This window comes from Cygnus atratus, chromosome 4, assembly GCF_013377495.2.
Source record: "Cygnus atratus isolate AKBS03 ecotype Queensland, Australia chromosome 4, CAtr_DNAZoo_HiC_assembly, whole genome shotgun sequence".
Taxonomy (NCBI): domain Eukaryota; kingdom Metazoa; phylum Chordata; class Aves; order Anseriformes; family Anatidae; genus Cygnus; species Cygnus atratus.
This window is the reverse complement of record NC_066365.1, coordinates 28295070-28321600: the sequence shown is the minus strand read 5'-3', so window position 1 is coordinate 28321600 and position 26531 is coordinate 28295070. Positions and strand designations below refer to the sequence as shown.

Genomic DNA, 26531 nt, shown 5'->3' with positions numbered 1-26531 from the left:
AAATACAGCATAAACAGTACATATGAAAACACACCAACAAAGATATGACCAAACAGTCTTTAGGGCATGACCAGGTTTACTCATTCTTACCAAACTCTCTCATTCAGCCTTACAGCAACTCTGCAGTCAACTCATTAGGAGAAAAGTAGCCTCCTAACAGGCTCATCTCTTTGAAAAGATCACGTCTTAGTTACTGTGCGCACTTGAATAGCTGTTGTCAAAATTCTAAATGTTAAATAGTTTTTCCTTGTGATTTTGTTACAGTAGTTTCATCCTGATCCATAACTCTTACTGATTTTAATAAATTCAGTAATCAGTTCCCAGTATTTCTCTCTGTATTAAATGCTAACAGTAATCAGAGTAGTCACACCTGCAATTTCATATCTACCAATAGCTTCGAACCCTAAACAAACTGCCTTAGCCACAAGCTAAACTGTGCCAAGTACAGGTGGAAAATAGCACCTATTTTTATGTTCCATGTGTTTAAAAAAGGAATCTCTGACATCAGTAAGTCCATATTTGAAAGATCATCTACGACTTATACTGTATCTTTCACAGTTGGTGGATGATTTTGAGTACCCCAATCTGAAATCCTCTAAGAGCTATCCGATTTTCAGGAAGACAATTCTGAGCAGAGCCAGGACATAAGTTACTTTAAAAATATTAAGCTTTACAACTTAGTATTTATTAAGCTCTGTCTTTCTTTAGGTTATCCAGCATTTTCTAATATGAACAATAACTATCTCAGGATATTAAACAAAGTGACCGTAGAGAAACTGGACATAGGAAACACAAACCTATGAAGAAATAAAACGTTAACCCTCTCCTTAATTCATTCCACCTTCAGTCATTATTCAACCTTCTGTTATCTTTGGCTAACCAATCTAGGCCTAAGTTGAATTTGTTCAGGTGGAGTGTAGGTATTTTACCTAAATTTTTATATCTCTGTTGAAGTTGGGCGAAATAAATGAAATAAATGCATCAGAAATATTATAATCATAGACATTTGCTGCAGCTCAGGTAACAAGTGAAGAGCACATCCTCAGGCAGACCACTCGCTTGTCCCAGGGAAATGTTCCATCACTGCCAGACTTTCTCAGGCTCCTTCCAGCTCTCACTAGTACCCATACTACAATTACATTGCCCTTTCCCCATGCATTAAATACCTCCCAAAAGAATGAGTACTGAGGATTTATTTTAACCATTTGATTACAAATGAAACCCAAATGACATCTAAACCTTTAAGTCGCCATTTGTTTTATAACAGATTGCATCCAAGCAGCAATACAAATTACAGGCTGCAAACTTCAGTCACGTTAAACTCATTGTCCGTAGAGCACAGGCCAAGTAGTATCATTAAAACACTTGTATTTAATATCTTTGTTAATGATGATAGGATGAAAGTACCTCAGCCAGTTTGCTGGTGATTGATGGGAGGGACTCACACCCTAGAGGATATGGCTCTGCTTCTGAGGGATCTCAACCGGCTGGGGAAATGAGCTGAAATATCTCATGGAAATCAGCAAAAGATGAATGCAAGATACTGTAAATGGAAAAGAACAGCCTCATGCAACAGTCCAGTGTGTGGGCTAACTGAGCACAAATCAGCTCTGCACTAAAGGACATGCAGGGTCCAAAGGACAACACAAACATGGTCAAAAATGCACCCCTGCAGAACTGAACGCTAAGGGCACTCCAGGCCGCACCACAGTGTGTTGCTCTGCACTAAAGGACATGCAGGGTCCAAAGGACAACACAAACATGGTCAAAAATGCACCCCTGCAGAACTGAATGCTAAGGGCACTCCAGGCCACACCACAGTGTGTTGCATTTGTTGTCCCCCCTTTCTTCATAGCAGGCCTCACGGCACTGTGGCCTAAAAAACACTAACAGCACAACTACATTTTGGGGGTGGGCAAAGGCTGGGAGGGGGTACAACCAGGACAGCTGGGCCCTACAGACCACACCAGGTCATTCTCAGCAGTGAAAGCTGAGTGGAAGGAGGAGGAAGGGGAAGGGGGGACACTCAGGGTTGTGGTGTTCCTCCTCCCAGGCAGCCACCTCACACGCTGAGGCCCTGCTTTCCAGAAGCAGCTGGACATTCATCTGCCTTTGGGAAGTAGTGAACGAGTATCTCTTTTTGCTTTGCTTCAGCACAAGGCTTTCGCTTTCCCTATTACACTGTCCTGGTCTCAATCCATGAGTCTTCTCGCCTTCCTTCTTTTTTCTCTTCACCCCACGGGAGAGGGGAGCAAGCAAGATGCTGGGTTCTTATTTGGCTGTTGGCTGAGGTCAGCCTGCCACAGGCGCCCTTCCACTGGAATTATTCTAGGATATTTCTTAATACATTTCCCACCTCCTCCTTAGGCTTCAAAAAGCACGTCATAATGCTCTGAGGAAGAAGGCAACAGTTACAGAAATTTTGACTGTCCCAAACTTTCTCGAGGCCTCTTTGATGTGAAAAATATGACAAATTCTGTATTGGCCACTATCCCAGGAGGGCCAGAAATCAACTGCTATCACAAGCCAAGAATCTATACGTTTATCTTCTTATCCCTGCCATCAATTTTCAATGAAAAGTGAAAGAGAGGGGAACAATCTCAAGGAAGCTGGAGCAAAACTGATTAGATGACACACCATACTCTCAGTTTCTGCGTGGGCCTATGTGAATTCTGACATATTTTAAAATTTTAAATTGTTGTGGGTGTTCGCAGAAGATAGCTGAGCAACTGTTGTAATATGACAGCCAAACAAAAAAAAGTTGCCAGATACACTGGATTTGCCCTCCTCCCAAGGAGGGAAAAAAATGAAGTCAAATAATTATATACTAAGACAATAAGACAAATCAGAAGGTTTGATTATTTAGGTTTGGGGATTTGGGGTGGTGTTTTTTTTGTTTTGTTTTTGGTGTGTGTGTTTTTGTTGTTATTGTTTTTCCTTGTCCTTATTAAGAAAATACCTTTTTTTATAAGTGATAACTTATTTTATCTGATGAAGGGAGGAAACGAGGCTGGGGGTAAGGGGTTTTGTATTGGTTCTGAAAACTCTAATGAGCTGCTACAAATGCCTCAGACAGTTTTCTCAAACCTAGAATAGGATGTGTGAAGACTATAAAAAACTTTTTAAAAATCTTCATTTTATGAAGCCTCACAGGCATGTTACATTTACATTTGTGAGATACAGAAGGTTTGAAAGTATAGAATCATAGAATATCCCAAGTTGGAAGGGACCCATATGGATCATCAGGTCCAACTCCTGGCACTGCCCAGGTCTGCCCAAAAGTTTAGACCATGTGACTAAGTGGACAGTCCAATCGCTTCTTAAATTCAGACAGGCTTGGTGCAGTGACTACTTCCCTGGGGAGCCTGTTCCAGTGTGCGACCACCCTCTCGGTGACAATAGGTAACAATGGACAGCACAGAGACATGTACTTCTCCAGACATGCTGTTTGGGGCTTTTGGATTATAAAACTTCTTTCCAACAGACCATCTGCTTGCACATTTATGTTGCCACATCTAACTTTACAAACTACAAGTACTCTCATTTTCCTGGAAATTAGTTTTGCATTACCTAAATAACCATGTAAGACCATAAGGCACAGCCATGCAAAGAATTCATGATTTGCTAAATTTGAAATTGAAAAGAAAATCCTAAATGTTTACAAGAGAAAAGACTACATTAACTTATTTCTCTACTATTTTCACATAATGTAGCTATGTAAGAATGAAAAGAAATCGTGAGGTGGATTTAAGACCAAATTGTGAAGTAACTGGTATAACAAATAGATTGGTAAAACAACATTTACATATACTGACTTCAAATATTCTAGAACACACACAAATATGTCTCCAACCTGAATTCACCAAAAATACATATGCATCAATAAAATGCATCTTTTTTCATTATTGTTGTTGTTAATCACTAGTATTACTATATATATATTTCTCTTCCTGGACAAAACGTTCACCAAGACAAGCCTTGACGCAGACAGATGAACCACGAACTAAGAAACCTAAATTCCACTGCAATGTCTACTGAGAATCAATTAACAGATGCTGAGGTTTGTTAGTAAAAGAATGTGATAGATGAGTTATATTACAGTGGATTACATACAACATTCAGCTTTTCAAATTAAGAAGCAAACTGTGACGCCATCAAGTTATTTTTATAGAGGGCAGTGGGAGTAGGTTATATTCCTGATTAAGAAATCTAAAATAAGCAAAAAAAGGGCCACCTAACAAATTAAAATTAAGAGCTACATAATGCACAAGAAGAAAATGAATGTACTCTAGACACTACAGTGTTATCAACCCACGCTCTCCCTTTATCATTTTTATAATGGTAGTTTGAGATTCTATGTTGATCTAGATGAAACTGTCAAACCAATGCAGCCAATATCTCTTAATGTAGATTTTATCGTAATACTAAAGAACAGAACTTCAAATAATCTTTTTTGGTCTTATTTTTGTTTTTACTTATCCAGACCAGAAAGAGTAGGAACAGAAAGGAAAAGAGGAACTGAATAAAGTTTAGTGAGCCAATAGATGAGAGCATGTACATTATGCAGCATGGTGAAAGGAGGACCCTGTGCCTCAAAAAGAGACACAATTACTACCTGATACAACAGCAAGTACTAGTCTGTTGAGAACAGTTAAGTGATCGGGGTTTGTTCTACACACTCCAGAGCTTAAGTACCCTCTCAGCACTCACACCTTTTGTCAAGTACATTGTTTTTCAAAAATAGTTCAAACTTGTGGCCTTACTCTAAAAGGCGCCACTTGGCCCAGCAACAAGTCAGATTTTGAAAAATGTCATTATAGACTTGATTTCAATATTAGTAAATTCTAACAATGCTCATACAGATCATAGTGAATTCTCACCTAATATGGGTGCTGAACCACTCCGAATGCTGAACTCCTTCAATAGCAACTACAATCCAGTTAAACAATGCTGATATATATTAGTGAATGGCAACGTAATAGAGTAGCAGACATGTTCTGCCATTTGCGCTAGCCAGACCTGCTGAGTACCACACATTAAAGCATTCATGTAGACCTGTAACTCAGCAAAAATGTTAGTCTTTTCTTCTCCCCAAGCCCTTCTAGCCCCTTCAAGTTCACAGAAGTGCTTTGTGACAGTACTCCTTTAATACTGAAGTTTTTCCTTCTTAGACTGCTCTTCCCAGTCATACAAAAGAGAAATAGTTAATGAAAGGTTATAACTTCTGTAGTAAAGAACCATATTTAATAACATAATCTAGAGATTCACTACCTTTCCTTTCCTTACTCAGCCATCTCCCAGAACGACAAAAATGCAGAAAAGCATGATTACGTACTAGTCAATTTACTTATTCAAGCAGCTACATATGGTCCCTTCCCATCAAGCATTTCAAGAGCCAAAGCTTATGTTCCATTTTTAACATTAGATTAAGCACTTATTAAAAGCCATGCTCTCTTGTCTTTTCCTGTCATTCCTCTTTAAAGCTAACAGGAAAGGTGACAGAAAGAAGAAAATGAAAACAAAATGTTTCCCACTTTCACCTTTTCTCATCTTCTTTTCTGTTTCTCTCAGGAGAAGTTCTGTAGTCACCTCAACAATTTCTCAGAATATATCTCCTTTTTCTCTGCATCATACACTCCATCCCTTATAGCAGACTCAATGCTTGGAAAGATTCACTGGGAGACATATGACATTCCTATGCCTAATCTGGGACTTCACTTGGCCCCACAAATTAATTAAAACTCAATAAAGAGAGGCACGACAAAATGGAAGAGCTCCTCTCTGCAGATGAAAAAAAGATAAAGTTCCACAGCTCAGTTTCATTTGAAGATACATCATGTAAAAACCTGAGAAGTCAGAAGGATTTTACTTCAGTGGAACTAAACAAAGATGACATCTTTTCTAGCACCAAATAAAAGTTACAAGTATTTCTATGCCAGCTCCTAAAGTAAGGTTGCAAACAACATACAAATACAACAATAGGGACAAAAGCTGGTAAGGAGGCTTCATGGTGAGGCACAGCTTCATATCATGGTATATAGCTGAAAGAGCTCTAAAAAAGGCTAATGAGAACATTTCACTTTGGATGAACAATGAAAATTCAAGAGCAGGCCAGGCAACAGGTCTCCTAGGGTATCAAAAACAAGCTTCTTCAGTTCTTCAAACTTGGGTGATCACTGACACTAAAACAAAGTATGATATAGGCCGATACATAGAAAAATACATATATCAGATGACTCGCTGAAAAGACCCGTGCAATAGTGTTGAATGAATGTCACTTGTTTATACACACACACCTACCTTATGTCAGGGTTTTTCACCAAATTGATGTCATGTCTCCATCTGCTAATCAGGCCTTACATGGAAAGAACCCTCTCCACCATAAATCAGCTATCACAGAAAATTACTTTATTGTCAGGTATTTATGAGCATCATTGCAGGATGACTCTTAAGACAGCAAGAAAGGGATGGTGCGGAGGTAACTTTCTTTGCATGAAGAACTTCAGGAGCTAAAAAGGAAATGTACTACACAGCACTTTGAGAAATAATTAGAAGAGAACAGGTCTTCTTACTGCCTGCCTTGCAGATTGCTGCAATAAAGCCAGTATCAAGGCTCATGTACTTACTTTAAATTCACATTGAAAAAGACCAAGATCATCCAATCTCCACAAACATTCAGCTTGTTTCTTTGGAAGTAATGTCACCAGCAAAATAAACACCAGGATTAGTTCTTCATTAGGCCCATAACAAAATAGTCACAACATGATGTTTCAGAGCTCCACATTTCAGTATCCTTAAAAACTTAACTTACCTTTTCCATGAACACCAAAACACATAAAAACAACCTTTCAAAATTATTATTCTTGCTGAAACATAAAGAACCTTTGGAATCCATAATAAAGGAGAAAGAAAACCACTTCACATGACTCTGAGAATAAGAGATGCCAAATAAACACTCACAGATATTACATTGTAGATAATGCTTTCGTCATTTACTCAGACACAGCTCAACACTTACAGAATACAATTACACGTATTCTCGCACTTTGTATAAGGAATGCAATTACAACAACTGTAAGAGCACACATATAACCATTTTCTTGCATTATAACAGAAAAAAAATAAACTTGCAGCATCTGAAGAGTGCTATTTTTATTCTCTGTTCCTAGCAGAAGTTCTTAGCTACCATCAACAAGATACTGTATAATGGTAAGCGCAGGACAATAGGGTATAAAATCAGAGTGGAAAAAAAAACTATAGATATTCCCTGTTTCTGCTGCTACAAACAAGATTTCCTTAGACCATCTGTTCCCCTTTAGGTATAAAAGCTTCTAAAACAGATCAGGATATTAAATAGTCATCATGCAGAAAACTTTCCTGTTGCTAAGAAACAGGAAGGAAAATAATGGTTCCAAGGTCAACTGGTGCTGAATTGATTCAGGATGACAACATCTTTGACCCAATTCGACCCACTTCATAAGGGATCAAACCCACCTTTTGCTTAGTTTTCGTTGTTTCCATAAGCCATATTCTGCTTAGAAGCATTATTTTTATGTGGCAACAATGAATGGAAGTAAAACTGTTCAGAGACTGGTGACAGAAATGTTGCTGTGATTACGCAAATCAACAGGGAATTAGAATACTTTGAGAAATCCTTCTTGAATCAAAAAGGTTCACTGCATTCTGCATGACCTTTCAGTTCTGACAGCTTTTTCATTAGCCAGCTTTTAGTTCTAGGCTGAAGTCAAAGGTCAATGTTTCTAACAGCACTCAGCTCAACAGGCAAGTCAAAGACGACCGTTTCATTGAGGCACTGCTCTTGCCAGCGTGAAATAAGGCATTACTTTCTCGTTAAGGCCAGCACACTGATTTGGTTGCACTCTTCCTCAGTAATTAAGAAATTCAGAGCATCACTATACTCTGTACAGAAGAAAATCCAAATGAAGTACTAACACAGTTATATCACCGCACTGTCTTCCAGACATGTAACTTCAGAAAGAGCATGCAGCAGGACAAAACACAGGTTTGCTACATAAACAAATAGGAAAAGATGTCAGAGAAGAAATTCAGCATCTGATACCCAGTATTATTATTAAGTTTAATGAAATACTTCTTTTTAAGCTAAAAAAAAAAAAAAGCTGAGTTACTTCATGGGCTTCCAATAAAAAGTAGCAAAAAAATTAAGGACAGATTTTGGTTTTGTTGTAAAAGTGCTACAAAATTCAACCACGCGTGCTCTTTTCAGGCCAAACTGTAGGGACTCGCAGAAGCACCCTGTACATTGCCAGTTCTCCTTCTACTCTTCCTGCAGTTCTGCACAGCTCTTTAAAGAAGCTCAGCCCCAGAATGTCCCCCCTCCACTCTGCTGTTAACTATGTTTCATACAAGGCCCTAGAAAACAACAGCTTCCAGACACAAGAACCACCACGTTATGTTCCACTAAACATTAAAGGAGCATATAGAACAAACACTATAAGAACAAACTGTTTTAACTACTATAAATAACCTGGAATTCCTCCTAGACAGTAAATCTATTTGCCTCTTACGCATTTTCTCGCTTGTTTGTTGCATATATTTGAACATGTATCAAACGTAACCCATGTTCAAGTGCAGGAGTATAAATGTTTACCTTGATGCTTGTTTTCAGTCTGAACAGACCATTCACAAAACACAGGGTGCTACCACATGGCTATTCTTCTGGCTTATAAAATGCTTCTTGCTCACCAGGCTTCCTCCTGACATAACTGTCTCAACTCCACAGAGACAATTTCTTCTTGCTGTTCTCTATTTGTTCTCTGTATTTCCTGATTGCTACCTAGTCTGAAGTTAACATCAGTGATAACACACCTCTTGAGAGCGGACAGAGCCTGATGGTAATAAGGCCAAATTTTGGCACAGAAATGGCCAAGGACAAAGGCAAAACAGCCTCCAGCACTCACAAGGTTTCTTCATCACATCTAAAGATGCTGTTGCCTTTAGGTATCCTGTACAGCCATTTTAAAACACCTATATTAAAAACAATAAATAATAAAATTTAATAAACAATACTTATATTTTATTCATCTATTAATGTCATTATCAAATTTGAAAAATATTATGTTGATAAATTAAAAAAATAAAGGATGCCTAATTAATACAAGATACTCAGTAATTTCTGGCATTTAAACACAATTTTCTATTCCAACATCATTCATCTCGACATTGCTACAAAGCTCTATACAGGGTTTAGTAAAGGCTAGGTCTGCTATTCCAACATCATTCATCTCGACATTGCTACAAAGCTCTATACAGGGTTTAGTAAAGGCTAGGTCTGGCCATCACAAACAGCAAAGACTGGTATTTCCTGCAAGCCTCATTAAGGAAGCCAAAAATCTGTTGACCACCAAAAATTAATCTCAACCCATGCAGCTCAAATCCGAAAGAACTGATGTGCTAGATGGACCTTGAAGGAGCTTGCAGCTGCACTGCTATGTTCTGCAGGTAATTAAAGAGCCTGGTTTCTAGCTCTGACTATCTGGTCCCTTCCACAAGGATTGAAATTAGTTTTTAAAATTAAGTGTGGGTTGAATCAACTGACAACAGAAATTGTTATACTTTGCATAAACTGTAAAAATGCAATACCCGATGGAAATTGGCAAGAGGACTTAAAAATCCCATAAAGCACTTTTCTTTGTACTGAAATGTGTTATCAATAAATACTATTTGAAGACACATTTCAGAATTTCACTGTACCAAAGCTACTGAATCAAAGCATTTTACTTTAAATGTAGAAGTAGCACAACAAAGCCTACCCAACATTTGGCTTAACAAAAAGGAACAGAACACAGTGCTAAAAAACACTGTGTTTGCCAGCTGAAATGTGTGAAGAATGAGAAGAGGCCCGCTGTAGAGGCAATTTCACACGCTCGCCCCGACTTTCCATGACCTGGTGCCTGGGCCCTTTCTGCCGCCAAGGTCCCATGCAGCCACACACGTCTCTGTTCTCGCAGTGCTGCCTTTTATTCCTAACTTGAAAGCCTGATCTAGAGTCAACCTGGTGGATCGACAGCTGGACATCACCTAGGTTTATTTTAATTCTGCTTCCTTGATATTAATCTGCCAATATAGTTCTCTGTTGTTCCATTAACCTTATGTCTTAAGTCTCTCATTACTACGATGTACCATAAAGGCATGTTTGCAAGGGATAATTAAATACCAATGCACTCTACCTTTATGGATAACAGCGACAACAGCTGACAGTTTTCCTCAAAAAGAGTACTTTTACACCCTGCCTTTGAAACATTTTTCTCCTCCATCTTCATTTGGGCTGTGAGCCAGAAAGAGAGGTATGTGCCTCGGACTTTCCACAATACAAATACTCGTGTTTTAGAGGTAATCCTTGCATCTGTTCATCGAGTGTTCCTCAGCTACATATAATTCCAACAGCTTAACAAACCTCACAAATAACACTCTTCTCTAAGAACAAGTTCTCAGAAAAATACAGTGAATATATTACATAGTATATAAACTAAGAAAATTAGAGAAGATTACTTACGATAGAAGGAAGAGGATGTCTTCTGAGCCAAAATTACTAATTCTTTTTCTTACTAATCACAAAAATTCTCAAAATAGAGAATTGAGGTAGCAGCAGAGGCAAGTCACACTGAACACCAAATCTGTTCTTAAATCCTCCACTAAATAAACAAGTACGGATGTCCAGAGAGGTGACTAGACCAGCAGTTCCAATTACACTTCCTGAAAAAGCTCTAAATTAACCATTAGTTATTTCTTTCTTTACAAGGTATGGTGTCAATGAAGTGATTTCCAACCGTGATACAAAACTATTCATGGTATTCTTGTTACAGAAAATTCCTTAATTGGATGCCAGAGATGCTTCCTGGCAGGAAATCGCGCACTTGTCAAATGTCTCACTAGCTGAAAAGGCCTCGATTTGTAATTTCAGAGTACTTGCAGTACCTGCCAATTCCATAATCCCTGCAACATTTGTTACAGGACAAACACTAAGTCTAAGCTTAAAATGCTGACTGAAAGCTTGAGAAAATGGTTTGACTTACATCTAAAATGCTATCCCAAAAATGAGCAGTTAGTTCAACGTGAAATCTTACTTGACATTGGAGTAATGAGAGCTGTGGCAAAATACTCACTTTTTCAGCATCAAGAAGTTCACGACAGTGAATATTCAATTCATGTCCCACAAGGTGTGTGGAGCTTGTGCCTGCTTCTCCAGCCTCAAAGCTGAGTAAAACTTGGTGTGTCCGTCTAGTGAGGATGCTGCAATTGTCTACGAAGAGTAGCAATTTACAGTGTTGACCAAGATTTGCACGGTCCTGCAGAGTATGACAGTCTTTCCCCAGTGGGAATTACTATCATGCAGTTACACTACTGTATGTGGTACTAACGCAATAGCTACACGACAGCACAAGTAATTATATAGTAGCAACTATCAGCATATTCAAAAAGGGAAAATCGTGTTCTTTGTTGCTTCAGCCTACAAAATATTCATCTATAAGGTGGGTGACTTTATACTCAGTATCTGTGAAAAAGATCAGCGTTCAAAGATCCATTTGAGAAGAACAATTCCTTTCACTTTACAGGAAAAAATATGGTTTTTTTTTCCATGTTCACAACAGAAGTGGCAAGTAGTAAAGATAAGAATTTGCAAGCTCCTAATCCTACATGTACCACTTAACAATTGATTTATCAAGGGTATATTTGGAAATTTAATTCTTTGGACTCTTTCCAGCTCACGTGACTATTCAGGTTTTGAAGCTCCTCTAAAGTCTTCTCCTCATTGCCTGTCTGAGCAGATTAACCTATAAAGAAAGAGGTATGCATTGTGTCAAAGTGCCACTGAAACAGCACTAGGTGATAACTTGGGGGATCTCATCTCATTCGAGACACAGTAACGGAGGACAGGCCACGCCACAATGCCACAAAATGAAAACACTTTTAAAATGCAAAAATGGAAGGGCAACAACTGTGTCTAACAAAAAACTCAAACCTCTGCAAAACAAAATGTTGCATTTAATCGCCATCTGATGTTACACTTGAAAGATGTATCTATTACTTTCAGACTGAGCCAGTACTGGCAACAGATAAAGTAAAAATTATTTGGATGTGCCTGTCTGCTCCTGGATTTCTACAGTTGGAAGAAAAATCCCAGCAGTTAAGCCAGTGATATTTCTTGTTATAACAACAGCTGACGTTTATTTCACATACTCCTAATGGACTGCAAGAAGAGTCCTGCCAGTTCCAATAGCCTGGAAGTGAAGAACAGCTACCCAGTGCATTTAGCAATGTCCTCAGCTATAAGACCTAACAGTATCTATAACCACAACTATGACCACGACCACAAATATATTTCAAGAAATGTCATACCAGAAAAAAAAAAAAAAAAGAAGCAATCAGAATATTCTAACAGGTTTGCAAAGCATCAGGGCTAAAACACTTCTGGAATTCATAGACATTTTAAGTCAATGGAAGAAAAAGGAAACTTTCAGTATATACCAGTAAAAATCAGCCATAATGTCTTCTTTGTCTGTGGACACAAAGTGAGTAAATACATCAGAGGCAGGGTGGCTAACTACGAACCTTTTTGAAAAGAATCACTTTTCCTGAAATTTGTTTCCCTACAGAATATTGACTGCCTACTATAAGGAACAAAAACAACCTCAAAAAACATCTCCAGAAATCTGCTGTGCAGATTGTTTTTTTTTTGTTTGTTTTTTTTTGCTGCCACGGAGAGCTGGAAAACCTGAAATCACATCAGCCATAAATGAAAGGTGCCTGTCACAGAAAGCATCCTGAGAAGCCCACTTTAAAAAAAAAAAAAAAAAAAAACACCTTTGGACAATTAAAAAAATGACACTGACAGTGTGCCACTTAAGTTTCCCTGACTGCTTACCCCTCTTTGCCACGTTATGTCACTCTCCAGTGGAAAGGTTCCAATTATATACACAAATGTACATGTATACAGGCACTGACAGATGTCAATAAATGACATTTCTACAAATCTTCTAAGTTAATTCCTACAGCACACAGGCAAGAAGCCAGTCTTGGGGAAAAAAAAAAGGCTTACCTTTTCTGCAACTTTGCTTAAAGTTCTGGAGAGAACTGGAGAAAGCAGTTCTCTGTTTTAATTCCAACCGGAGACCAACTACTGAGGCATTTACTCCTCAATAAATAGCACAGGCTAAAGAGTTCCAGGATTAACTAAAGACCATGTGTAATTTAAACCTCAGTAGCATGCCCTGTCTTCTATAAACCAAGTGTATGTTCCTGGTACCCAGCAATACAACACCCACAACATCTGAACAATACGTACATATTCGTGATTATGGAAGGTGGAAGGCTGAGACAAAGGAGCCCAAATAGCCTCTACGTTTAAGTATCTGCACATCCCCCTAACAGCAAGGGACCTCATCTTGGCCGTCTCCACAGATGGAATTACGTGGGCCAGTGGGGCAGGACTGCTACTTTTCCCTGTTTCTCTCCTTCAGTTTAGCACATAACACTCCAGTACTCAAAAGGCATCTACAGAGGTGGGTACAAGTGAGCTGCTCCAGGCCCAGCACTTGCCATGTTCCTGCTAACGAGGCTTGTGAAACTGGGCCAGTAAGCTGGCCCCTGTCCCACCAACTGGGCGCCACGCTGCTTTTGATCAACAGGCAGAGCACAGGCAGTTCTGAAATCAGGGAGAGACATCTTGTGTTAGACTGGCCAGTGATTAGAATAAGGTGGAGATGTCAGAGATTTGACCTTGAGTTGCCTATGTTAGGAGTGAACATTATGGGATACCAAGCTGAGATGCTTCTCGTTAACGCTTCCTAACGAGAGGAATTAATGGGATGAGAAAACAGTTTTCTGGGAGCTCTACACAGGACATTTCCTTGTCCATGAATAACAACGCTGGTTTTTGGAAACAGAGTTGTTCTATTTCAGTTGCTGAGCAGGTGGTCTGTTAAATCTTACAAGTTATGTCTGGTAGTTAAGTATTGGTGTAAATATTTTATTAAGCTTCCCAGCTTATAATAAGCATTGCTTAGCACTATTTTATGCAACATAGGCTACAGAAATTATTCTACCAAGGAGAAACAACAGGATGAATGCGAAGCGGATAACCACAATTGTTTATTTTAATATGAAAGGGAGAAAAGATTGTGAATTCTAAGTTCAATGTGCCTGTTTGGGGAAGAAGCATCTTCTTTAATTTTGAGCAGTTCAGCAGTTTACAGCCTACGCAAATAAGCATACATTATCTTTTTGTTCTCGTTCTTTTAATCTCATCCATTTATTTATTTGATTAAAGACCTACGTTATAAACGGTTTAATCACCTAATCTATATTTCTATAAAGTTGAGGGACCATTCTGGTTGATAGTTGCTCTTCCAGTCAATTAAACACTACCTAGTTTCTCTGTCAAAGTTGCAAGCCATTTTCTGTTTTATTTCTTGGCATTTTCCCCCCTTTGCAAGCAACTTAAACGGTTCTGTGGTGTAAATAACATACAGGATATTCATTATACTTTAAACAGCATTTTTATTACTATTTTTTTTTGTTTATAGTATTGAAGAAAGGAAATCTCTCCCCCTGAGAATTTTAATTATCATGTTCTCGGATGTCTGCTATATTGTTTGGTGAAATGAAGAAACTCCTATTATTAGAACAAAAAGCAAAATTGCCTGTCGCAATTCTCACCAGTTTGTTCACATACAAGAGCATAATTTATTGTCCTTGCAGTAACAAAGTTTTTGACACTTCAGGAGAATTGTTGTAGAGACTGTGAGGCATAAAATCGTAATTTAGGGATCCAAAAATAAGCTTCAATTCTTATTCAGCTGAAGGTGAAATGGAAAAATAATGTATTTCAAAGAGATAAGACTACTCTGCTGCATACTTCCAGTCAGGCATCTGAATTCTCCATCTGCACTGTTAAGTAATGCGGCAGGACCTGCAATGGTTGCACAAGCAATTAGACAACATCATGTTTGAAGTATCATTATTGGAACTTCATATCCAATATAGCATTAAAGTACGGAGACCCTTCCAGCTTTGTAAGACCTCTTTCAAGGGAATAAAAGCAAAACTCATAAAGCTGCAAAGGTCCTACAGAGGCCACAGCACTACAGAGCAAAGCAGAAGGGGAACTGGAGTAAGCGTCACACTTCCACATTAGTTTAAGTAGAAGCTAGGTCTGAGGCTAAATAATTAAGAGTAAGAGCAGAATTCTTCTTTATGTTACCTTTACTGAACCAAAAAGCATCCATTATAACGTAGTTTTATCTCCTGAATAATACTGACAGTCACTTAATATATAGACACAATGCCTGGCTCAGAAAGATCCCTAGAGCTGGTACTCTCTACAGCAAACAAGCACTAGAATTCCCTCACCTTCACAGGCAGGCATCCAATTTTTCATCTTCTGCTGATTAGAGCCTGACCTTCACATTGGGCATCCAGAAAAGGAGAGAAATATACAGTGAAAAAACATCTGCAAACACTCCGACCAGCATCAAACAGGACCTACATGGGTAGACGAGGATATAAGCTGTATCTCCAGAGTAACATTCAGCCGCCTGTGAACTACATTTCTCCCCTAGTAATCCCTGCCTCATTCACCATGCACAATAAACTAAGGCTAGAGCTCTACGGATAAAAATGTCATTCATTCTACAACTCTGATTTATCCCCAGCACATCCGAGTTTTGTGTAACAGTTCTATGGAGAGGGGAGGAAAAAAAAGCATAGTGCAGTCCTAAGACATACTCAAATGCACACAGGAGACCCGCAGAGCAACTAGAGTCTGCTGTACCACCCAAAGCAGGTAATGTTGCTGAGGCTTCCTGTGGGCACACCTGCAACCTGTCCTCCTTCAGCCTCTCATAGGGTACAGGCAGTGCCAAGCTGATGCTCTGCTTATCTACCTTCCTGGCCCAGCCAGATCAATTCCTTTTTTCTTTTTGTGTAAAGGCCCAGGCTCATTCTTTGTCCCTACCATTTTTAACTCCTTGTTTCAGGTTTGCAGACCCTTCCTCCCAAGCAGCCTCCCCTTTCAGAGCTCCTGGGCACAAGACTGCATGTGTCAGCAGGGCTACATGCACCCTGATCTCATACAGCCCAAACGACTCGTGTTCGTGATTTCAGAGGAGTCCCACTTTGTCTCAGCCATTAAATTTTAGGGAGGTGTTAGCTATTAAAGTCTAAGACTTCACAGCACAAGACCAGGTGTTTTCAAGGTCTGCTATTTCCCACAAATGGATAAATCTTCTAAATGGAAGGGGAGAAGCACATTCCTTGCACAAGAACCAATTCATTTTGTTTCAAGGCCCCGTTCTTACAGCATCAGCACGTGTAACTTTCCAGCAACATTTGACGTTTATCCTTTTCCCTCAGTTCACGTCTCTAAACTTCCTGAAACTGTTGAAAGTTTCTTCTCAAAAGACACATCACAGCAGAAGTTTCAAGCCTAGCAAAAATGACCAGTGTCCTATGTCAAGGAAACCTAACCGTAAATAGATTATTAGGGTAAAAGAAGAGTATTCACCATTGACCAGATTCTCCAAGGCATTCCAATTACTTCAGAAGTTTTACCCAATCTATTTCAGAAGTTTTACCAATACAACTCCTTTCTAGCTCATTCTTTTTTATATATATAAATTTTGTATTTCCCCATGTTGAATCTCCATTGACTTTCTGTGGAAAATTCTGTTATCTCCAAATTGTTTTCACTCGGTGGTGTTTGTTTAAACTGGTAACTTCTGTTTACAAAACCCCTCTCTGTACCATTTCAGCAAAAAAGGGCCACACGTGATGTCAAATATACTTAACTTTGGGTCACATACTTCTATTTTGATTTCTTTATATTGATATATTCACCTCATGTGAATTTTATCTTAGAAAAATAACACAAAAGCATTCCCTTGTCCCATGAATTTAGTTCCTTGCTCTGGCAGGCATTTCATCATCTTTATGAAGGATTATTCACAGATTTCTTGGATGCAGTAAGGTACTTAAATGCAGTAAGATATGGTTTGATATCCAGTACCTTCAACTAGGAGGCTGTTCTATTGGTTAGAAACCCTATTCTAATTTCTAGAGTAAATTTATTTACAGCCAGTACGCTCATTTGTTCTCACAGCAGTGTTGTCCTATTCTAAGTAATTCTTTCCCTGTGTTTATCTCCACACATTTATAGAGTGCTTGTACTCCCTCCCAAATTTCCCTTCAATCCAAAGAAGCCAAGCTAATGACACGATGTACTTTCAACCTTTTTGACACATATTTTGATGGTTTTTTAAATCACCATTGATTTTTTTTTTTTTTTTTTACAGTTGAGCTATACAGCTATATAATCACAGCTGAAGCAAAAGAGACTTTGATCTGTCACACCTTAGTAGTGCACAGCTTCTCTTCGGTAAATTCATAGTACCTTTTTCTAATTTCCTTTTACCATTATGTACAGAACTACCCTTTCCCCCTGAAAGCAGTTTAAGAATTTGAATAACATTGAGGTCAAACACATAATCCTGCAGTTGCCTGGATTCATCTTCCCCGTTTCTTAAAAACGTACACTGCTCTGTTAATTTCTAATTAACTATCCCCTCTCCTTTCCAGCAGATCTGCACTCAGATTCCACCTTGACTCCATTTCCATACCTTTGGGCCTTTTCCTGGTGGACCTATAATCTCCTGGTGAAAAATATGACACACAAGTTTTAAGACAAACCTAGACTTCCACTGCTTCCTCATCCCCACTGTATAGTTGTATGACTTCAATACTCTGTTCCTTTCTTGGAAACATATCAGATGAACTTTGTGCTACTTACTCCAGTACCCTTTGAAGGGTCTAACTCAGCTTGACAGTTTATCTGTTCTGGCTATCTTCAGTCCTAAGGCACTGAAAAATCCAGTTGTGATGAAGAATATGTTCATTATTTCATGAGTTCAAGAGTATCTTAATGACAGCTTTGCAGAGCATGTATATGTTTAAACACTGTTTACAAAGAAGTAATTATAATGGTTACAGCCCTTAAAAGTAGTCTGACTTCTTAAAGATCCATAAAGAAATTTTGATAACAATTCCGGGGGGGAAAAAAAAAATAATGTCATTCCATTAGCTCCAACTATGCCTCAGGCAATCACAAGCACCCCCTCACTTTTTGCTTCCTATCTATTATCATTACCTGGACTCCTCACATATGTTTAAGCAGCATCGTAACATGCGTTGTAGCCTATCGCTAGTGACTAGGCTTTTAGCTGAACAATGACCCCTTTTCAAGTATTAAAATATAAATCTAATTTGATTAGACTCAACATGTAACACAATATATATCGTATGCCACAGCACAAAGCCAAAACAGGCAGCAGACACCTGCTCTACAACACTTGAAAATTTCACTCCTTAATATTTCACAAAATATTCTCATCACAAGCTTGTTGTTTAAAATACCCATAGAAAATGAAGATGAAAATGGATGTATACTGTTACGTGATGCTCATAAAAGCCTATCTGAGGCCTGACAAAGGAGCAGAGAGATGCTGGCAGGCTGGACAACCCAAATACAACCATGCTCAGCTCCTCCCAGAAACCTTTGGCCCACGAAAGGCCCAGCACCACATGGCCGGAGGAGCATGGGGGCACGCTGAGGGGCAGGAACCCATACGAAGGGCTCAGAGGAGGGGACATCCTGCCTGGTCCCTCCCAGGACAGCCCCACCATGTGTCCGCATCACAGCACCTGGAGCGGGTACAGGTGTGCAAGACCAAGCCAAGACCAAGGCAGGCAAGCTGGCCAAGAGAGCTGTATTCTCTCTACATTTCCCCACTAACAGGCCTCCACGCTGCTCGGCCAGGGAGAGGAGCAGGAGGAGGCCCCGGTGCAGTCTGTGATCATGCGGGCACCCTGCGTGTCTGCCCGTGTTATCCCTGGGGCCTACCATGCATGTACACACGTGTGTGACGTGGGTGCACTCTGCGTGCTGGGAATCCATTTGGCTACTGGTTGGACCCCGGGCACGGAGCTGTGGCAGCCTCACCCCGTCAGGATCCTGGACCAGACTCGGTATTTTTGCCTGGCACAAGGGAAGAAAAGGCTTTTGAAAAGTTAAACACAGCATATAGTTCAAATGTGATTTTCTTCTCCCATCCACATACGGTGATCATCATCTTTCATTCTGTATCTCGATTTGGTTCTTTTTCCACTATTTTCCACTCAGATCATTTCACCCACTTCATATCAATCTTCCCCTTATCATAGATATTTCCTCCCCTCCTTTTCACTTCCACCCTACCCCAACTCAGTTTTTACCGGATTGTTTTCCTTTAGTTTGCTTAGGCCTTCCTCCATTTTCTATAATCTTACATTCACCTTCCTCTTCATGAAATTCTTTTTATATCATTTTCTCTAAATTCTTCAACCACCCTTTCAGTAAGGATAAAAACTGCCCCTTATACAGTCTGTCATTTCTCTTCAGCTTTCTTCCTGCTTGCCAAAGCTCATTCTTTGTAACATCGCCTTTCGCTCTTCTTCAAAGAGAAACACATGCAATTGAGGCACTCTTCTTCCTACTTAAATAAAACATGGCTATTTTCAAACACTTACTGAGTGAACAGGGTTTGTATTCTTTTTTTTTCATAGGAGGACAGAACAAAATCCACAGACTATCACCACAAATGTAGTTCAAAAGAATCAAAAAATTCAGAAAACTGAGTTTCTCACAAAGTGCTAGAGCCCCATCATGTAACAAACCCACCACGGCAATACTTGAGGTTTAACTATTTCTTTTCCCCTCCTTCCCTGTGTGTGGCTGCAGAAAGGAGACCACGTTCACACACGTTTCTTCCTACCTTGTTACACCTTACCAACTCTAGCAAATCTACATCTGATTGCAAAGATCAACTAAGTTCTTTACTCTAGCATGAGCTTATCGAAGAGCTTTCATCTTCTTGAAGCATTTTGCCTCAATCGGACAGTGAGCCTCTTTCTTTCAGCTCCACAGAGTACAGCACCTGACTGGGTAGGAAGACCAGCATTTGAGGGGCATTTGCAGATGGAATTAGTTTGGGTTTTGTTTTGTTTGCAGATATGCCATCTTCCATCCAATAACACATCTTCTCTTAGGACTTCCTCCTCTAGCCTAAGATACCAAGTTTACTGGTAGATTTTTAAATGGTATTACACAAACAAGGGAGATATATTTTAAAAATAACTCTACAGGACTGAAAATATTTATCAGCCTTATAATAAAGCACCTGTTTTCAAGAAAGCCCATATCCCTGACTCTTTAATGACTGTTTAGCCACACACAGAGCTAGCACAGAGAAGGACAATTTGATACTATGATTATGTAGAGGAATTTTCTGTACTTTGAAATTATTACCACTCCCCAGAGAAACAACTTAGCCGTGTTACCTGACCAGTGTTTGGCTGTATCTGGCAGAAGGGCTTTATAGAAAAAGAGACCACAACACTGCAGGGGAGACAGTATACATCTTTCAGAGGGTTTGCACCCAAGAGCAATGCTTGGGGTTTCTCTCCAAAATAAACAAACAGCAAGACCCTCTGACCCTGCCAGGAAAGGACTCTGCCTGTGTTCATAGATTACGTGGCAAGGACAGACATCTGGCCATGCAGACTGACGTGAGTTCCACATATTGAAATCGCAGAAGCATGACACGTCTTCCTTTGGGAACCACAATCATCCCTTTCCCAAGAGGGCCCAAAATCAGGAAAACGTGATTAGAGCCAGTTCTGCTACACACCACTTTCTGCTAGTACATGGGGCTCTCACTCCACAGCCTACCTGTGAGCACGATTTTTTCTTACTCCGGTTGATAGCATCAAGGTCCTTAAACAGCAGAGAGCTCACTACAAGTGCCTCTGCACTCAGCTGACCCCGATAACCAGGGAGCTGGAGTTCACCTCACATTCGTCTGCTATGCAAAGGGTTCTAGCTGATCATTTCCAGCAATGCACCAGGATTAATGCTGCCCTCCATGACCAAGACTGTTTTCCAAGCCTCCTTTTATCGTAGTTATCGAGTCCTACAGTGCCTTACCCTGGGCTTGCACCCTGCCCTAAAACTCTGACCGTGCAACATCCATGTACCCTTATCTTGTCAGAAGACAGTCCCAAGTGCACACTTCTCTGTTGGCTAGAAATCTTGTCCCAGCCCTTACTTTATTGCTACTTGATCTCATGCCGGTATTTTCTCCCTTAGGTTAGGCATCTATCTAACTCAGCTCTTGCTACATCAATTTTATAGTTGATTCTATGTATTAATCATTATTTCCTCTTTGAACCTTTCCTTTCATGCTCAAGAAGTCCCTCACTTCCATAACATCATCTCATATGACTGACTTCTGTGGAAAGCCAAGCTATTAGTACATTATGTATGAAGAAACCCCCTATATTCAACTAATTTTTTGGCTGCACTCAGGCCATATCAATGCCACGTAGGAGACATCACACAAACCAGCCGGCCACACCACAGTGGCCACGATGCCCTGCATAGCTTCAGCAGCTTGCACCTGCACCTCCCCAGCCACACGGACAGACACCAGAACAACCCTCCTGCCTCAGGCACTCGCTCCTCGCCACCACCTCCTCATCCCCCATGAAACACACAGCCATCAAGCCACAAGCCTATTTCCACTCAGTGACCCAACGTGACCAGAAGAACCCTGGCGGGCACAAAAGCTGTCCCCTACACATCCCTACTGGGAACCCTAGCCACGTGATGACATGATGATGATGTTTCCACAAGTTCCTGAGCCGCTTCCCTGCCTCAGCTTCTCCACTCCGTATCTGCGTAAAGTGACCAGAAATAAAAATACAGATAGTAACAACACAAACAAGCAGTTTGTAATGCTTTTACAGACATCAAAAAGAGAATATGTTCCTCTGAGGAAAAGGGAGAGCTATCAGTGACCCCTCTTATTTGAAGAGCTTAACTTTGGAGCACAGATAAGTAGACGAAGAGTGGTGTTATCCCAAGCCAGAAATGAAATAAGCTTCTGGTTCTCAGACTCTCAAAGTGAGCTACTGAACAAAGTCCTTACGCTGTTGAACAATCTGAAGTAATTCATACCTTGTATTTCCCACTACGTCCCACATTGTCCAGCACATTAATACAATCAAATATTACATACCCCTTTTACAGAAATCATGTTAGACATCTGGCTGCCTACCTAAAAGTCTGTTTGCAGGTACACAATGTCTCTACTTGGATTCCAGTTGCTGGGAGGCAATCAATGAAACATTCCCAGTATATCCAACCCTCCTCAATCTGCCAGACTTAAGTTTTATATTATTTTATTCTACCAAGGTCTGAGTGATCAAACTACAATTCTTTTTCTGTATGAAGAACACTAACATTGCTACATAGCTTAATATCATAAAGCTTGGCTCTACAAAAATGCATGCACTTCTACTTAAAATTAAGTTTAATAATTCTTTGATTTTACAAAAATACTAAACTATTATTTGCTTTTTTAAAGGAATACACAGAACGGATTTAAGTCTTATAAACCAAAAACTGCGTAAGTTAGAGAATTTTCAAGTTGCAATTGATTGCATGCAGCTAGCCAGCAATAACATGCCACTCTTCCTCCCACTCCATGCACTGTATTATCAAGAGAAGTTTACATATTACGAAAGCATCCTTTCTGCTTTGTCTTAATTTCCAGTAACAGCTGCAACTGCAAGGGGACACCTCAGGTCCAGTTGCTTTGCTTTGTTTTCTTTTGTTGCGGACAGATGCTCATTGACAGAACGCTTTTCCCCATTTGCACGTTCAGAAAGAGCTGCCTCCTTCCACGTGCTGCACGCGGTGAGGCGAGGCTGCACACTGTGCTCCGTGACCACACCAGAGCTGGCCCGCTCACAGGTCCCTGGGACAAGCAGACATCTGTGGGTCTGCTCTGGGGCACATTGCTGTGAAGGACCCCCCAGCAGATAAGCAAAGCTCATGGGACAACGTTCAGGCAGGAACAGCACAACTCTCCCGACACACAAGACACCAGAGACAATTTCAACACCTTGAACATCCTTGTGCAAAAAAACATTCATCTCGTAAGATCATAAAAGAGCTATAAATATAGTATCATCTTCACTGTGAAAACAGAAGCCTTGTTTTTCCATAGTCATCTTGTCTGAAGTTAACTTTATAAGCCTTCCAACACCGCCAAAACCGTCAGCCTCATGCTGACAGCCTGGGATCTAACCCATACACCTCTCTGAGGACCACCGTGGTATCACTGGTGCAGTACGACTGCCAAAGCACCTTTAATTCCCCTGAACCCTAAGAACCATCGGGTAGAACAACCTATGTGAGGTTATGAGTAGAGTGAAGTACTCTGGGGAGGTACAAAACTACACTGAACACGCACTCCTAACCAACTCCCTCCTACTTCGAACAACAGCACTCAAATTAATGAGATTCACCTTTCGGTGCATGCCTGGTTGCCAATGGATTTGGAAGAAAAGGCACTGAACCATCAAAATGGCCACACCAAACAAGTCCAACCAATATAGCTTACCGCATGAAATGGTAAAATAAGTTTGACCGTTTGCATCACGCAGCCTACTTTTTAACAGGTGCTTATGCCTCCTTCCCAAAGAGTTTCCTAAAAGCTACTATAACAACACAGAGCAGCCTGGAAGAAAATCCACATTTCAATTACCAACGATTTGGAAAAATAATATTCAGTTCAAGAGAGATTTTTATTTTTTTTTTTTTGGCCTGTGATCACTCTGCTCACTTCAAAGGAACACACCTCATTAACCCTGATAATTAACAAGGTTATTCTCATCACATAAAAGGCTTAAGTTTCTCTATTAAGTCATTATTTGAATTTGCACTGCTATTAGATAATGAGGTTATTCTGGATTTAATTTCACATAATAAGATGTTTCTCTTTAAAGATTCTTCTTTTTTTTTTTTATTCAGGCACGTAATTCTCATTAACATATATGTTACATGACAGTGAATCTACTGGATAGGGAAAGGATAACATACATATAGAAACCAAACAAAATTCAATTCAAAAATCTAGAAGGTATAAGGCAGTAACTCCAAAGGCAGCACAAATGGAAAACAGGCATCTGATGGCAACATGGCTGTGGCAGCAGAAGCCAGCAACAACTGTCAAAGGAGAAAAGGACCAAGATCAGAAGGGGATATGCATGGCTTGGGAAAAGAAAAACCTGTGCACCAACTCCAAGTTTGACCAACCCAGTAAGACTTTACATGCTGTAGGCAAACTTCCAGCTCCCTTGCTCTTCACACTGCAAGTGCAGTACAGCACTTTTGGGGAATGTACGTATAGGTTTCTCAGGACTGACCAGCTTAAGAAGTCTTCTAAAATCTAATAAGCATTTTATTTTTCAAGTATAGGTGTTCCTTGTACATGAACTTGCTCCTTCCACAAGAGGAAGGACAATTGTCTAAAGCAAGACAGTTATTCTGAGGATATTAGAAGCAGGTAATTGCAGCAGTCATGTACAGAAATCCCACATTAAATACAGAAACCAAGATGACAGTTTGCCTCATTATGCACAGTGACATAATACTAGGTGACGTGTATTGTAGTTAACATAAGGAATAATCATAGCAGTAAAAAATTAGTCATGTTTACTTTGAAATTTAATTGCACAGGTTTCATAGGCAGCATACCTGATACCAGAGCATTCAAGTGCCTCGAATGTAAATACCTAGTTATGCCAAATTAACATACAAGGTTTTGCACAGAAGCTTTTTTTTTGCACGGCATTTAGTCACTAATAAATAATCCTAATAGTAATTCACTTAAAGGCTTGAACAGATGAAATCCCTGTTGGAACAACAGCGAAGGGGAACCAGCTCACAGAGTTACACTCAGCCCAGTCCCACACGGGAGAGCACCACCAGCTTGACCCATCCACGCACCTCAAAAGGGTATCGCTCATTTCACAGTCATTTCCCAGAACTTCCCACCCACCCCTTTTCTCCCCATGTTTTAAAGCATCCACTGCCAACTGCTGCCACAACTGATAGCAACAAGAAAAAAAAAAAACATTAAACTCTTCCCATAAAGAGTATCAGGAGTGCTGTGAAATATTCAGAATAAACCAACTATGCAAGTCTAATCAATGTGCAAACTCCCTAAGGAATTACCAATTTACAAGTCTCTCAAACACCTAAAAAGGGTAAGAAAGTTGTTAAAAATATAGGAGGGTACTTGTGAGTGAGCCATACACTGAATTTTCTTTTTAAAGTCTAGAGCAAGGAACAGTTTGTCAGCTGAACAAAGGCAGAAGCATGCAAATGAGATGAACAGGAGAGGTAATGGAGGACAACTCTAGGCAGCTTGACATTTGGGTGAGCCTTTTGGTCAGGAATTAGATGGTCACACACTTTTTAAGTATTACCAGAAGCATCATCACCGTACCTCCAAAAACACTCTGTACAAGGCTTGGACCCTGGGAAACACACCTGAACGATCCCAGAGCATCCAGAGCTACCTTTGTTAATTAATCCATCCCCGTTTTCCTTCCCAAATGAGGGTTTTCCAGCTGAACCCAAGCCCTGGGAGCCGCGCACCTATACACCTGGGCTGCGTTCAGAGGTTTCCTTCCCTGCCCCAGCCGGGGGCTTGCTTTGCAGCGGGAGCAGCAAGGAGCTCACCGCGGCTTCTTGATTTTTCCTCCCTTTTTGAACAAACAGCCAAAGGAACCAGAGTGGCTCTGGCTTAGCTTTAATCAGTTTAAACCCAAAGACGGGAACTCTAATTAAAACCTGGACCTCCAGCTGTAAGAAACGGCTAATTAGCTCCCAACTTTTTAATGAGGCACCGCGGCAGCATCCTCTCCGGCTGCTGGGGATTAAAGGGGAGACGGGCGAGCTCTCCCGGGCAGCGCAGCAGCTGCCTGCCCCAATCCCCCCCGAATTTCCCCCAAAACTGTCCCGGGCCTTCAGGCAACCCCCTGGGGCCGCAGGTCTCCCATCCCCAAGCCGGCACAACCCAAAGCCAGCCCCAAACCCAACCCCATAGCGCCTCGAACGACGGCGGGGGGTCGCGGGGCGATTCACCGCCCCTCCACCAGGCAGCCGACGCCCCCAAACCACCAGACACCGGCTTGCAGCCTCCCCTCCCCCGAAAAAAACAGCAATTAAAAAATTAACAATTAGCGCTCCGCCGGCTCCTGCGCCGCCCGCCCACTCACCAGCGGCGGCCCGAGGAGCCTCAAGGAGCCCGGCAGCGGGGCAGCCGCTGCCTCCCGGCCGCTGCCTCCCGCCCGCCGCCGCCGCCCGCCCCATCCCGCCCCATGCCGCCGCCCGGCCCCGCCGGCCCGCTGCCGCGACACGCCCCCGACATGACGTCACCCCGCCCAGCCCGCCCCCCTCCCCGATAAACGGCGGCCGGGGGTTAGGGGGAGGGCGGTGCCCGCCCCGCGCCGTGAAGGGAGGGCGGGGGAGGGAGGCGCCGCCATCACGGTCTCGTGGCGGGGCTGGGCCCAGCAGGTGGCCCCGCTGCCTCCTGTCACACCGGGCG

The 26531-nt window shown here is 40.9% G+C and overlaps 1 protein-coding gene across 1 annotated transcript in view; it reads right to left on the bottom strand.

Annotated features, from left to right (window-relative positions):
- MARCHF1 (membrane associated ring-CH-type finger 1) overlaps positions 1-26285 on the bottom strand; it is a 235334-nt gene extending 209049 nt beyond the window's left edge. The window contains exon 1 of the mRNA XM_035550499.2: positions 26203-26285. The gene's annotated coding sequence lies outside the window, so the exon portion shown is untranslated. The remainder of the gene's footprint in view (positions 1-26202) is intronic.
- Positions 26286-26531: the final 246 nt, after the last annotated feature.